This window comes from Gossypium hirsutum, chromosome A01 (genome assembly GCF_007990345.1).
Source record: "Gossypium hirsutum isolate 1008001.06 chromosome A01, Gossypium_hirsutum_v2.1, whole genome shotgun sequence".
In the NCBI taxonomy this organism is placed as follows: Eukaryota; Viridiplantae; Streptophyta; class Magnoliopsida; order Malvales; family Malvaceae; genus Gossypium; species Gossypium hirsutum.
In genome coordinates this window covers 28361973-28373914 of record NC_053424.1, presented here as the reverse complement: position 1 = coordinate 28373914, position 11942 = coordinate 28361973, and the positions used below count along the sequence as shown (strand labels likewise).

At 35.1% G+C, this 11942-nt stretch overlaps 1 non-coding gene across 1 annotated transcript; it reads right to left on the bottom strand.

Annotated features, from left to right (window-relative positions):
* Positions 1-314: 314 nt before the first annotated feature.
* LOC121206525 (small nucleolar RNA R71) lies at positions 315-421 on the bottom strand. The gene has a single exon (XR_005901566.1). It is a non-coding gene; the product is annotated as a small nucleolar RNA R71 (small nucleolar RNA).
* Positions 422-11942: the final 11521 nt, after the last annotated feature.

Sequence of the window (11942 nt, the reverse complement as noted above, 5' to 3'; positions counted from 1 at the left end):
CAAGTATAGTTAGGCCTGCTATTACTGCAAATAATTTTGAACTGAAACCTAACATGATTCAAATGATACAACAATTTGTTCAGTTTGATGGTTTGCAAGATAAGGATCCAAACAATCAGTTGGCGAATTTTCTAGAGTTTTGCAACACATTTAAAATCAATCACATTTCTGATGATACCATATGCCTTCGGTTGTTTCCCTTTTCACTGAGAAACAAAGCTAAACAGTGGTTGAACTCGTTACCACGAATCACTACTTGGGAACAAATGACCAAAAAGTTTTTACTAAAATATTTTCCACGAGCTAAAATGGCTAAATTAAAGAATGATATCTCTTCTTTTGTGTAGATGGATCTAGAAACACTCTACAATGCATGGGATAGATACAAGGATCTGTTGAGAAGGTGCCCTCACCATGGGTTACCACTCTGGCTACAGGTTCAAACTTTTCACAATGGTCTAAATCTTTCAACTAGACAGATGGTTGACGCAGCCACTGGTGGGACTATCAATAATAAGACACCTGAGGATGCTTATGAATTTATAGAAGAGATGTCACTAAATAGTTATCATTGGCAAGTCATGAGGACAAAGACAACGAAAGCAGCCGACGTTTTTAACGTCGATTCAGTCACCATGCTCTCTAATCAGGTAGAACTTTTGAATAGAAAAATCGGTGATTTTCTTGGTTCATCATAGGTTCACCCAGTAATGCAATGCAATGCAAGTGAAGGAGGAACGAGCAATTCAAAATACCCACCTTATGGTCACAACACGGAAAACGAGCAATTAAATTATATGGGTAATAATCCTCGACCTCAAAATAATCCCTATAGTAACACTTAAAATGCAGGATGGAGGAACCACCCAAATTTCTCATGGGGAGGCCAAGGGAATCAAAGACCACCACTACCTCTAGGCTTCCAACAACCACCTTGCCATCAAGAGAAAAGCTGAACCTTGAGGAGATGCTAACAAAATTCATCTCGGTGTCAGAAACTTATTTTTAGAATATCGAGACAAGACTTAAGAATCAGCAAGCATCGATCCAAGGGCTCGAAACTCAGATAGGCTAGCTCGCTAAATTGATGTTTGAACAACCACAAGGTAGCCTACCGAGTAACACTGAATCTAACCCAAGAGAGCAACTCAATGCAATTACCATTTAGGATGAGGAAGGGTTAGTTACACCTGAACCAGAACCGAGGCAAGAAATTGTGGTAAGTAAAGGTAAAGGTGAGGTGGACCACAATGACCAAAAACAGGTAAGTAAAGAGTATAAACCACATGTATCATACCTCAATGCGACAAGGAAAGACCACACAGATGAAAAATTTGGTAAATTCCTTAAACTATTAAAGAAATTACACATTAACTTACTGTTTATTGAAGCTCTTTTGTAGATGCCAAACGCAGTCAAATTCTTAAAGGAGCTTTTAGCAATTAAATGGAAGTTGGATGAAACTTCACATGAGGAGTTAAATGTAGTTTACTTAGCCATTCTACAGAACAACCTAGCCAAAAAATTGAAAGATCCAGGGAGTTTTATGATTCCTTGTTTAATTGGTAGCTTAGATGTTAATAATGCTTTGGTTGATTTAGGGGCTAGTATCAATGTCATGCCTTATAAAATGTTTAAGCAACTAGGTCTTGGGAAACTCGAACAAACTAGGATGAGCATTCAATTAGTAGATAAAACAATCAAATTTCCTAGGGGTATTATTGAAGATGTACTCGTTATAATTGACAAATTTATATTCCCAGTTGATTTTGTTATTCTAGACATAGAGGAGGATAGTAACGTGCCTTTAATTTTAGGGAGGCCCTTTTTAGCAACTGCTAGAACGATAATTGATGTTCATACAAGTGAACTCACACTTCGTGTGGGTGATGAAATAATCACTCTTCAAGCTCATAATTCAAGTAACACATCAAATATCGAGGGTGATTGTATAAATCATACTACTAATACTAATCATGTGGTAAAACCCTAAGTGCAGAAAACAAGGTTCGAAGAGCACACATGATCCTTGTTCGAGTAACGACCAGGGACCTATCTATGAAGAACGAAGGCTACGAGTTTAAGAACTAGATGAATGGTAGAGAGATAAGCCAAGGACACACGATAAACCAAAACCACGCCATGACGAGCTCAATATCTCACTAAATCAACTTAAAGTTGGAGACAAAGTACTACTAGATGCAGCAGACCCTCGGATTGCAACCTCTGAACCTAATGGAGAAATCCCTCTTACGGTACTTAGCATTTTCCCATACGGCACAGTCGAGGTAATTCATGCCAAATTCGGTACGTTCAAGGTAAATAATACTCATCTAAAACCTTATTTTGATGAAATTGATAGCCAAGATGAGGAGTGTAAACTCCTCGAACCACTATGACTATGTTAAATCGAGGTAAATCGAGCTTAGACTATAATAAGTGCTTCTCAAGAGGCAACCCGAGCACTAACAGTATTGATTTCTTTAAAACTTTAGTTTTTAACATCTAATCACTAACTAAGTCTTTGAAACACAAGTTTTCTAATCCAGACGGCAAGGCACATGGGCGTGCCTTAGGTTGTGTTCATACCACGGGGGGCAACACGGCCATGCGATACGGCCGTATGGAAACAGAACAAAAATGTTTCCCCAAGACGGGATTCGATATGTTGCCATGGCCGTGCGACATGGCCGTGGGTAAACCTGGCAAATTAATATGGGCGTACACAGCTCGTGCCCACCGACTGTGGTCGAGCCCGTCAAAACATCACGGGCGTGCACCTACATACACGGGTGTGAGAGAAGCGAAGGAAGAATGACACGGCCGTGCAACATGCCCGTATGCACTAATGCACCCAATTTTGAAAACCATGAAACGCACGGGCTGGGCACGGCCGTGTGCCTCAATTTCTTTATAAGCACCTATTATTTTTACATTTTTTATTTTATTTTATTTTATTTTTATCTTTATTTATATGTTAAAACTACTTTTTATTTCCCTTTAATACTATTTTATTTTATCTTGAGATTTTATAATTTTTTCGGCTATTTCTTTACGAGTAATTATGCTTCTTTATATTTCCTAAAAGAAGTTCCTGATTCTACCACAGTTATAGAGAGCTCCAAAGCTGGAAAAGGTTCTCCACGACTACCATGTCCTACCCGACCACCACATTAACCCATTCGTTGGACACGGTGGTTGTGGAACCCAACGTCTACCACCACCGGAGTATCCCCCTCCAATCTTATCATTGCCTTGGCCGATTAATCTCCATAACTCCAATTCAAGGATTCCATTCATCATTCAGGAAGTCTCACTCCTCTCCCTATCTTATGATCTTATATCTATATAATGCAATAAATCTAACTTTGTACATTGAGGGCAATGTATATCTTAAGTATGGGGGGTCCTTTATATCATTATTAGAAAAATCCCTAAATTTTGTCTTATTCTCATGTGATCTTCTCATATCATTATTAGAATGAATTTTGATTGATTTATGATTTTCTATTAATATGTCTTGAATTGAAATATAGGAATGTATGCATTGATGGTTTAAACTTTAAGGAATTAGAGAATCAAGCATGATAAGTTGATTTTTGAGTTTTAAAAATTTTTAGGTTGTTTCCCCAAGTTCAGGTATTATCTTGAGTTGAAATTCACAGGTTTAACATCAAAAAGTCATAATTTTTGTGAGATCTTAAAACCTTTAAGAGCATCTATTATTTCTTTCATGCTCACTTGTATTGTTGCTTTGAGTGCGTCAATATTGATTTGTTATTCTAAAACTCGCCTGATTATGCATGTCAAGACCACACCTTTGATTTGATACGTCGAGATGATAAAGGCACTTATGTTTAACCCACTCACTCCATAAAAGCCTACCTTCACAATTTACCCCTAGTGAACCCCCTTGAGCCTTACAACCCATTCATTGATTTATCTTCAACATTACCCCTTAACCCATTATTGTTGAAATCCCCTAAATTAATTTGATCCCTATTGTTGTCGAGATTTGATTTTAATAAATTGCTTAGCTGTGTTTTATTTTTGATAGATAGCCTATGTTATTTGGCTGGTTCTTAAAAAAACAATACATATATATATATATTAGTAGTAATTCGTCGTTTTTCAATAAGTGTTAATTCTATATTCTGAGAAGAAGCTCACTTGCATTCAATTAATGATTAGTTATTTTTCTAGTTAGGTAGTTTTTCAATTCAATCTCAATTTTAACTTTTTCTTTTAGCTTGTGACCACACCCCCTAACCAAAGCAACGGTACAACCCTCTAAAGACCTTTTGATTGACGTATCAATTCAATATATAGTGGTGGAGATTTGATTTTCATGTAAGCCTACGGGAGTAACTTTTCATATTGACCAACGAGTGCTTCATTTATTATCCTTAAACACCTCGAGTGATTTGAGTGAATCTTTAGTGAGGATGTTAAACTTTGTGATATTTTGAATCAAAGGTAATCACTTAAATGAGAGGAGACACCTATGTTTTCGTGATAAAATGCTCAACTTGGAATGTTTGAAACTTTGATGTTCTTCTAGTTGAATTCTCAATATATGATTACTTATGGCTTATTTTGAGATATTATTGATAGGGATTATAAGTCGAGAAGAATTTATTTTGATCGTGAGTTGAAGATTTTGCTTGAGGACAAGCAAACGCTTAAGCGTAGGGGTATTTGATAAACCGTAATTTATACATATTTTTATCCCATGGTTAGCACATTTATGGATGATTTCTCCTTAGATTTGGTGAATTCGATGCTCCTAATCCCTTAATTTCATGTTTTATAATTAGGTGAGCATAGGAGAGTAAAAAGAGCGAGAAACGGGCCAAAAACGGAGAAAATGGGCCAATATGGGAAATCAACACGGCCTGGACGTCCTCACATGGGTAGGCCACATAGCCGTGTCCATTTGGAAGAATCAAAGCACGACTTGCACGGGTAGACCACACGCCCATGCCTATTTAACAGCCTTGACCATAGTCTGAAGCAATCGTACACGAGCGTGTCACACGGGCGTGTCACTGTCGAACCCAAGTATAGTCCTATTCAGAGAAGGGCACTTTTGAGGGCTTTTAGGCATTCTAAAGCCTATTTAAACACCTGAGGAGGCACTTAGAAGAGGAGAACAGACAGTAGGAGGCAAGGAATTACTTAAGGAAAGCCAATTGATCCATTTCAGAAGCTGGATTCATCATCAAGACTGAAGATCTTCCTTCAAATTTTTTCAGGAGTTTTGGGTTTTCTTTATGTTTTGTTATCCTTATTCTTCTGAGATGTTGTCTTTCATAATTATGAACTAAACCCCCTAAATACCTAAGGGGAATGAAACCTAAAACGGATCTTGTTATTATTATCTGAATTGTATGATAAATATTTGACTTGTTCTTAATTATGTGTTCTTAATTCTTGTTTTAATATTCTAGGATATTGATTCAAGTTAATGCGCTTCTTCAGAGGAGTAAAAGTCCCTTTCTAAGAGTGTATTTTTCGTAATTAAGCAGAGTTAATTGCACGCCTAGAGATAGGGTGACAAGATTTTGCCAGATTAGGGTGAAACCTAATAAGGGAGTTCATAGAACAAGTTAATGCAACACTAGGGTGTTAATTAGAAAGAGATTTCAATTAATCAACCTAAGGTTAGACGTTATTAGTCTCGAGAGAGATAATAATATAACTTAGGAATTTCTGCGGATCAAGTCAAATGAATAAATTGTCTAATTCAGAGTCAAATAACAAGTGAAGTCTAGGTGGATTTTTCCTTGGGTATTGTCTTAATCAATCGAGTTTTCCTAAAAGCTTTTCCCCAATTTTCTCTCTGTGCACCCTTAATTTAGTTAATTAGGTTTGATAAACAAATCCCTTAATTTTTAGGCTAGATAATAAAAAGAAAGTAATTACTAGTAATCTTGGTTCCTTTAGGTTTGACAATCCGGTCTTGCTAAAGCTATACTACAGTTCGATAGGTACACTTACCTTCATCGTGATAATAGTTAGTTTCAAGAACGATTAATTATAAATTTTTAAATCCTGTTGCGAATATCACGTATCAATGACATTTTGATCTACTCTCGTGATGAAGCTGAACATGCTGAACATTTGAGACATGTGTTGTAGACTTTGCGAGATAAGTAGTTGTATGCGAAATTCAGTAAATGTGAGTTCTGGTTAAATGAAATTATTTTTATGGGTCATGTGGTATCAGCATTGGGTATTTGAGTTGATCCGAGCAAAAAATTTCAGCTATACTTGATTGGAAACCTTGAAAGAATGTTTCTGAAGTCTGAAGTTTTCTAGGACTTGCTGGTTATTATAGACGGTTCGTGAAAGGTTTCTCTATGATTGCAGCTCCGATAACAAAGCTATTGTAGAAAGATGTTAAATTTGAGTGGTCAGAGAAGTGCCAAAAAAGTTTCGATCAGTTGAAAGCCCTTTTGACTGAAGCTCCAGTGCTAGTTCTGCCAGAATCGGGTAAAGAATTTGTTATTTATAGTGATGCATCTTTAAATGGTTTGGGCTGTGTTTTTCTGCAGGAAGGCAAAGTGATAGCTTATGCCTCGAGACAGTTAAAGCCACATGAAAGAAACTATCTGACACATGACCTAGAATTGGCAGCCATTGTGTTTGCGTTGAAAATATGGTGTCACTATCTGTTCGATGAGAAATGCCATGTTTATTCTGATAAAAAAAGCCTAAAATACTTGATGACCCTGAAAGATCTGAATTTGAGGCAATGCCGATGGTTGGAATTGCTAAAAGACTATGAACTTGTGATTGACCATCATCTGGGAAAGGCTAATGTTGTTGCTGATGCTTTAAGCTGAAAATCACTGTTTGCTTTGCGTGCAATGAATGTGAATATGGCCATGTCTGATGATGGTTCGATAGTAGCTCAATTGAAAGTAAGACCATTATTTATTCAACAATTTTTTGTGCCCAAAAGATTGATAGTGAGTTGACCGTAAAACGAGCTCAGTGTGAGATGGATGCAGATTCAGAATTCAGAGTTGATGCTGATGACTGTTTGAGATTCAGAGACCGAATATGTGTTCCGAGGAATTTAGAATTGATTCAAATTATTTTGAATAAAGCTCACAGTAGTTGGTTATCCATTCATCCAAGTAGTATAAAGATGTATAATGATTTGAAACAGCTTTATTAGTGGCATGGTATGAAACGAGACATTTCTGACTTTGTAGCAAGATGTTTAGTCTGTCAACAAGTAAAAGCTAAACATCAGGTACCTTCTGGATTACTTCAGCTGATTATGATACCTGAGTGGAAATGGGACAGAGTTACTATGGATTTTGTATCTGGTCTACCGTTGACACCAAGCAAGAAAGATGTAATCTGGGTTATTGTGGATAGATTAACTAAGTCAACTCATTTTGTTCCGATACGTACAGACTACTCACTTGATAAGCTGGCTGAATTGTATGTTTCTCAGATTGTGAGATTACATGGTGTGCCTATATCTATTGTTTCGGATAGAGATCCGAGGTTTACGTCATGGTTTTGGAAGAAACTGCAAGATGCGCTAGGTACAAAATTACATTTCAGTATTGCTTTCCATCCATAAATAGATGGCCAGTCTGAGCGAATCATTCAGATACTTGAGGATATTTTGAGATGTTGCATTCTTGAGTTTGAAGGTACATGGGAACGATACCTACCTTTGATTGAATTTGTGTATAATAATAGCTTCCAATTGAGTATCAAAATGGCACCATATGAGAATTTGTATGGTCGTAAATGTCATACACCTTTGTATTGGACTAAGCTTAGTGAAAACAAGATACACGGGGTTGACTTGAGTAGGGAAATTGAGCAAAAAGTGAAAGTGATCCGTGAAAGTCTAAAAGAAGCATCAAATCATCAGAAATCATATGCGGACTTGAAACGTAAGGATATAGAGTTTCAGATCAAAGATAAAGTGTTCTTGGAAGTCTCACCATGGAAGAAGATACTCAGATTTGGTCACAAATGCAAATTACATCTAAGGTTTATTGGGCCGTATGAGGTAACAGAACGTATCAGACCGGTTGCTTACAGATTATTGTTGCCACCTGAGTTAGAAAAGATCCACAATGTATTTCATGTTTCAATGCTCTGTAGATATCGGTCTGACCCTTCACATGTGATTAGTCCGGGTGACAGCCCTAATTTGACCCTAGTCGGGAAGTGGTTTCGAGACCACAAAATCGAGTCACAAAAATAATTAAATGTTATATTCTATGCCTATTATAAGTGAAAGTGTAAGTGTGAAAATTTCATGCTTTGATTTTTTTCATTTAGATGTGAAATTAATTAAAAAGGACTTATGTGAGAAATTTGAAAATGTGATAGGTTGAAGTGTAGTGGCCAAATATTGCATGGCTTAAAATATAGGGATTTTCATGTCAAATTTCCCATTTTTAAGTAAGTGGCCAGCCATGATGATGGTTGATTAGCCATATATACATTTTATATTAATATTATAATAGTTAATGGCTTAAATTATGAACTAAAAAATTAACTAAAATAAGAAAAGATGATAAAAAGAAAAAGAAAGCTTGTTGTTCGGTCATTGTAGAAAAAAAAATCCAAGGTAAGTTCATGGTAGTTTGCTTATATCTTGATGTTTATGAGTTCCATTCTTGGTTCTACCTTAAACCCATGAAGTATATTTTTTATTTTTAGTGTTGTTGGAGGTTTAGGTCATGGGTAGAAAAACTATAGATTTTGAGATTTATGATAAAAGTTAATGAGTGAGAGTTGGATAGATATTATGATGTTAAAATTCATGGGATTATAAGCTTGTAAGTTTGATGGTGAAATTTATGCTTTGTGAGGGTAAATGGTTTAAAAGGAGCATTCGACCATGATGTAAAATTATGGTGAAGTGATGTTAAATGCTTTGAATATTGAGTATATATTGTTATAAGTTGAATTTAAGGTTTGTTAAATTGTCTTTGTCATTGCCGAATATGTGTATAGTTAAAGAAAATTTGTTAAAGTGCTTAGTTAATTAATATTAGGTTAATGGTGTGTGTATAAATTATTTAAAATATAAACTTTGTATGAGTATTAAAGGTTGTATATGAATTCAGCCTTGGGAGAAATTTTAGTATAAAATGCTTGAATGTTAAATAGGTTATTGCTTTAATGACCGAATGTGCCAAAGGCTAATGCATGGACTAGTTGATCAATATATGTTAAGGGAACGTGAATAAATATCTATTTGATGAGCTATATATTCGGCTATATGGTTAAGATATGTTTATGAAAATATGATAAGCCATATGAGTTTTGTGTTTCTGTATGTGAACTAGGTATACAATGAATATTCAGCTATGAAGGTTAAAGGTTAAGTCATAGGAATTTTGGTGATATACATATTCGGTCATTAAGGTTATATGTACTTTGGCTATGTGGGTTATGTGTTAAGGTAAGTTACTTATTTGATATGTGTATTCGGTCATAAAGGTGTACATGAGGAAATGTTAAATTAATTGTATTAAATTGCTTAATGTGATTAAAAATGTGTACGACCATTTTTGTATTTGAGCTAAAAGTAGCTATATGACCTATTAAATTTCTTGTCATATTCGACCATAAGCTAGCATGATGGGACTTTACTAAGTTAAATTTGTTTGAATTAGCTCAAGAGCATAGAGAACTAAGGTTGGACAGGGGAAAAGAGAAAGTAGTTGAATAGCCGATCCGAGACTGTTCGAAAATATTCGAGGTAAGTTTTAAGTAGTTAAACATTAATAATATTCGATAATGATATGACATATTATGAGAATTAAGTATTACTTGTAATGTATGTATATGGCTGAATGGAAAATATAATATGGAAGTAAAATGTGATATGCTTTTATGATCAAATGATAAGTATTAGATGAATATGAGTGAGATGTTATGTGTAAACTATCAAATGATAAGTGTGAATGATGAAATGAAATAAAAGTGAATAAAATGTAGGATGATATATTCGAATGATGTACCTAATTTGGTGTGATTGTGTTATATGAAACTTGTTGATTTGAATATCGTACAATACTATTCAGACCTTTGAGCCTAGCAGGTTATAATGCCGGTGAGATACTATTCGGGCCTTTGAGCCTAGCAGGCTATAATGCCGGTGAGATACTATTCGGGCCTTCGAGCCTAGCAGGCTATAATGCCAGTGAAATGATATCGGTCTTCGAACCTAGCAGGCAAAATGCCGGTGGATGAATTCAGGTTTAAAACCTAGCAGGCTAAATGCCGGTGATTTGATAAAAGTCTAAGACTAAGATACCTCGTGTTAGAAAGACAAATGAATACATTCAATACGTTAAGTTGGCCAAGTATGTATTATGTACTTATATGTGAGTTTGATTTGAATTGAATCATAAGTGTATAATGTGATACATATGTGAATAAATGTTATAACTATATCTATGATCATGATACATTCGGTCAAGGTGTGAAAGTATGTGAAAGTATTTGATTTATTTATGTTATATGAATTCAGATTAAGTGAAATAAGATTGCTAAATGTGCACTATGTGCTTGTGTATATTTGGCCAAATGGCAATATACCTAGAAAATGGCCTCTTGAGAAATTGAATGATCGAAGTATAATTGATTTTATTTGTTTGCATTGCTTAAAACTTACTAAGCTTATGAAAGCTTACTCCGTTTGTTACGTTTCTCTGTTTTATAGATTGTTGACTCCAGTCACCTGCTCGGGGGGATCGTCAGCAACTCGTCACACTATCTATCATTTTGGTACTACTATGTTTTGGAGCTAGTATGGCATGTATAGAATAGACTTAAGTGAATGATATTTTGAGATGTTGTTGTATATAATCCATGTGAATATGGCAACTTTTGAATGTCGGTATAAGTCTGAATTCGATCTTTGATTGTGTTTGGCTATGCATATAATTGCTAATGAACTTATGTAATTGTGAATGTACAAATGTAGTGTTTTGGATTGGTAACTCTTCATAACCCACTCCGGTAACGGATACGGGTTATAGGGGTGTTACAGTTCGACTCAGGTTGAGATTAAGCCTGATATGACATACGAGGAAGAATCGATTCATATTCTGGCTCATAAGATTAAAGAGTTTCGAAATAAAAAGATTCCATTAGTTAAAGTATTGTGGCATAAACACGGTGTTGAAGCAGCAACGTGGGAACAAGAGGATACAATGAGAGAATGTTATCTGAACCTATTCACCGGTAAGATTTTCGGGGACGAAAATCCCTAAAAGGGGAGAGTTGTAATAGCCCGATGTAGACCCTAATCGAAACGGTGGTTTCGGGACCACGAATTCGAGATAGAAAAATATTTTTAAATTATTTTATATGTTTATTTTGTGTGAATTTATGTCTGTGAAATTTTCGTGATTTAATTTTGTCGTTTAGGTACCCGATTAAATAAAAGGGCTTAATCACATAAAATGAAAATTTAGTGGTCATTTCTAAAAGGGGTCGAATTACTATTGGCTTTATAAATGGAAGCCCTTACATTGTATTTAGACCATGGGTTAAAGGTGTGTACGGCTATAACCATAGAAAATGTGTTAAGTTTATTTATTATTAAAGGGCAAAATTGTAAAATGGTTAGTAATAATATGTATAACAAAACATAAAAAGCTTATTATATGGTTTTCTATCATCGTCTTCAACACCGAAACATAAATAAGAAGAAAATAAAAAGAAAACCTAGTATGACCATCTTTCAAGCTTAATTCAAGGTTCGTTCTTAGTCGATTTTTGATAATTTTTACATTTTTGAGTTTGTTGCTTCGAGTATTACAAAACCCATGCTTTAATTTTTTATTTTGATGAATATTTTGAGTTGTGCCATTGTTGATAGCTTGTGCTTTTTGTTTTTTGATGATGAAAAATGAAAGATATGCTTTAAATTAACATGTTTT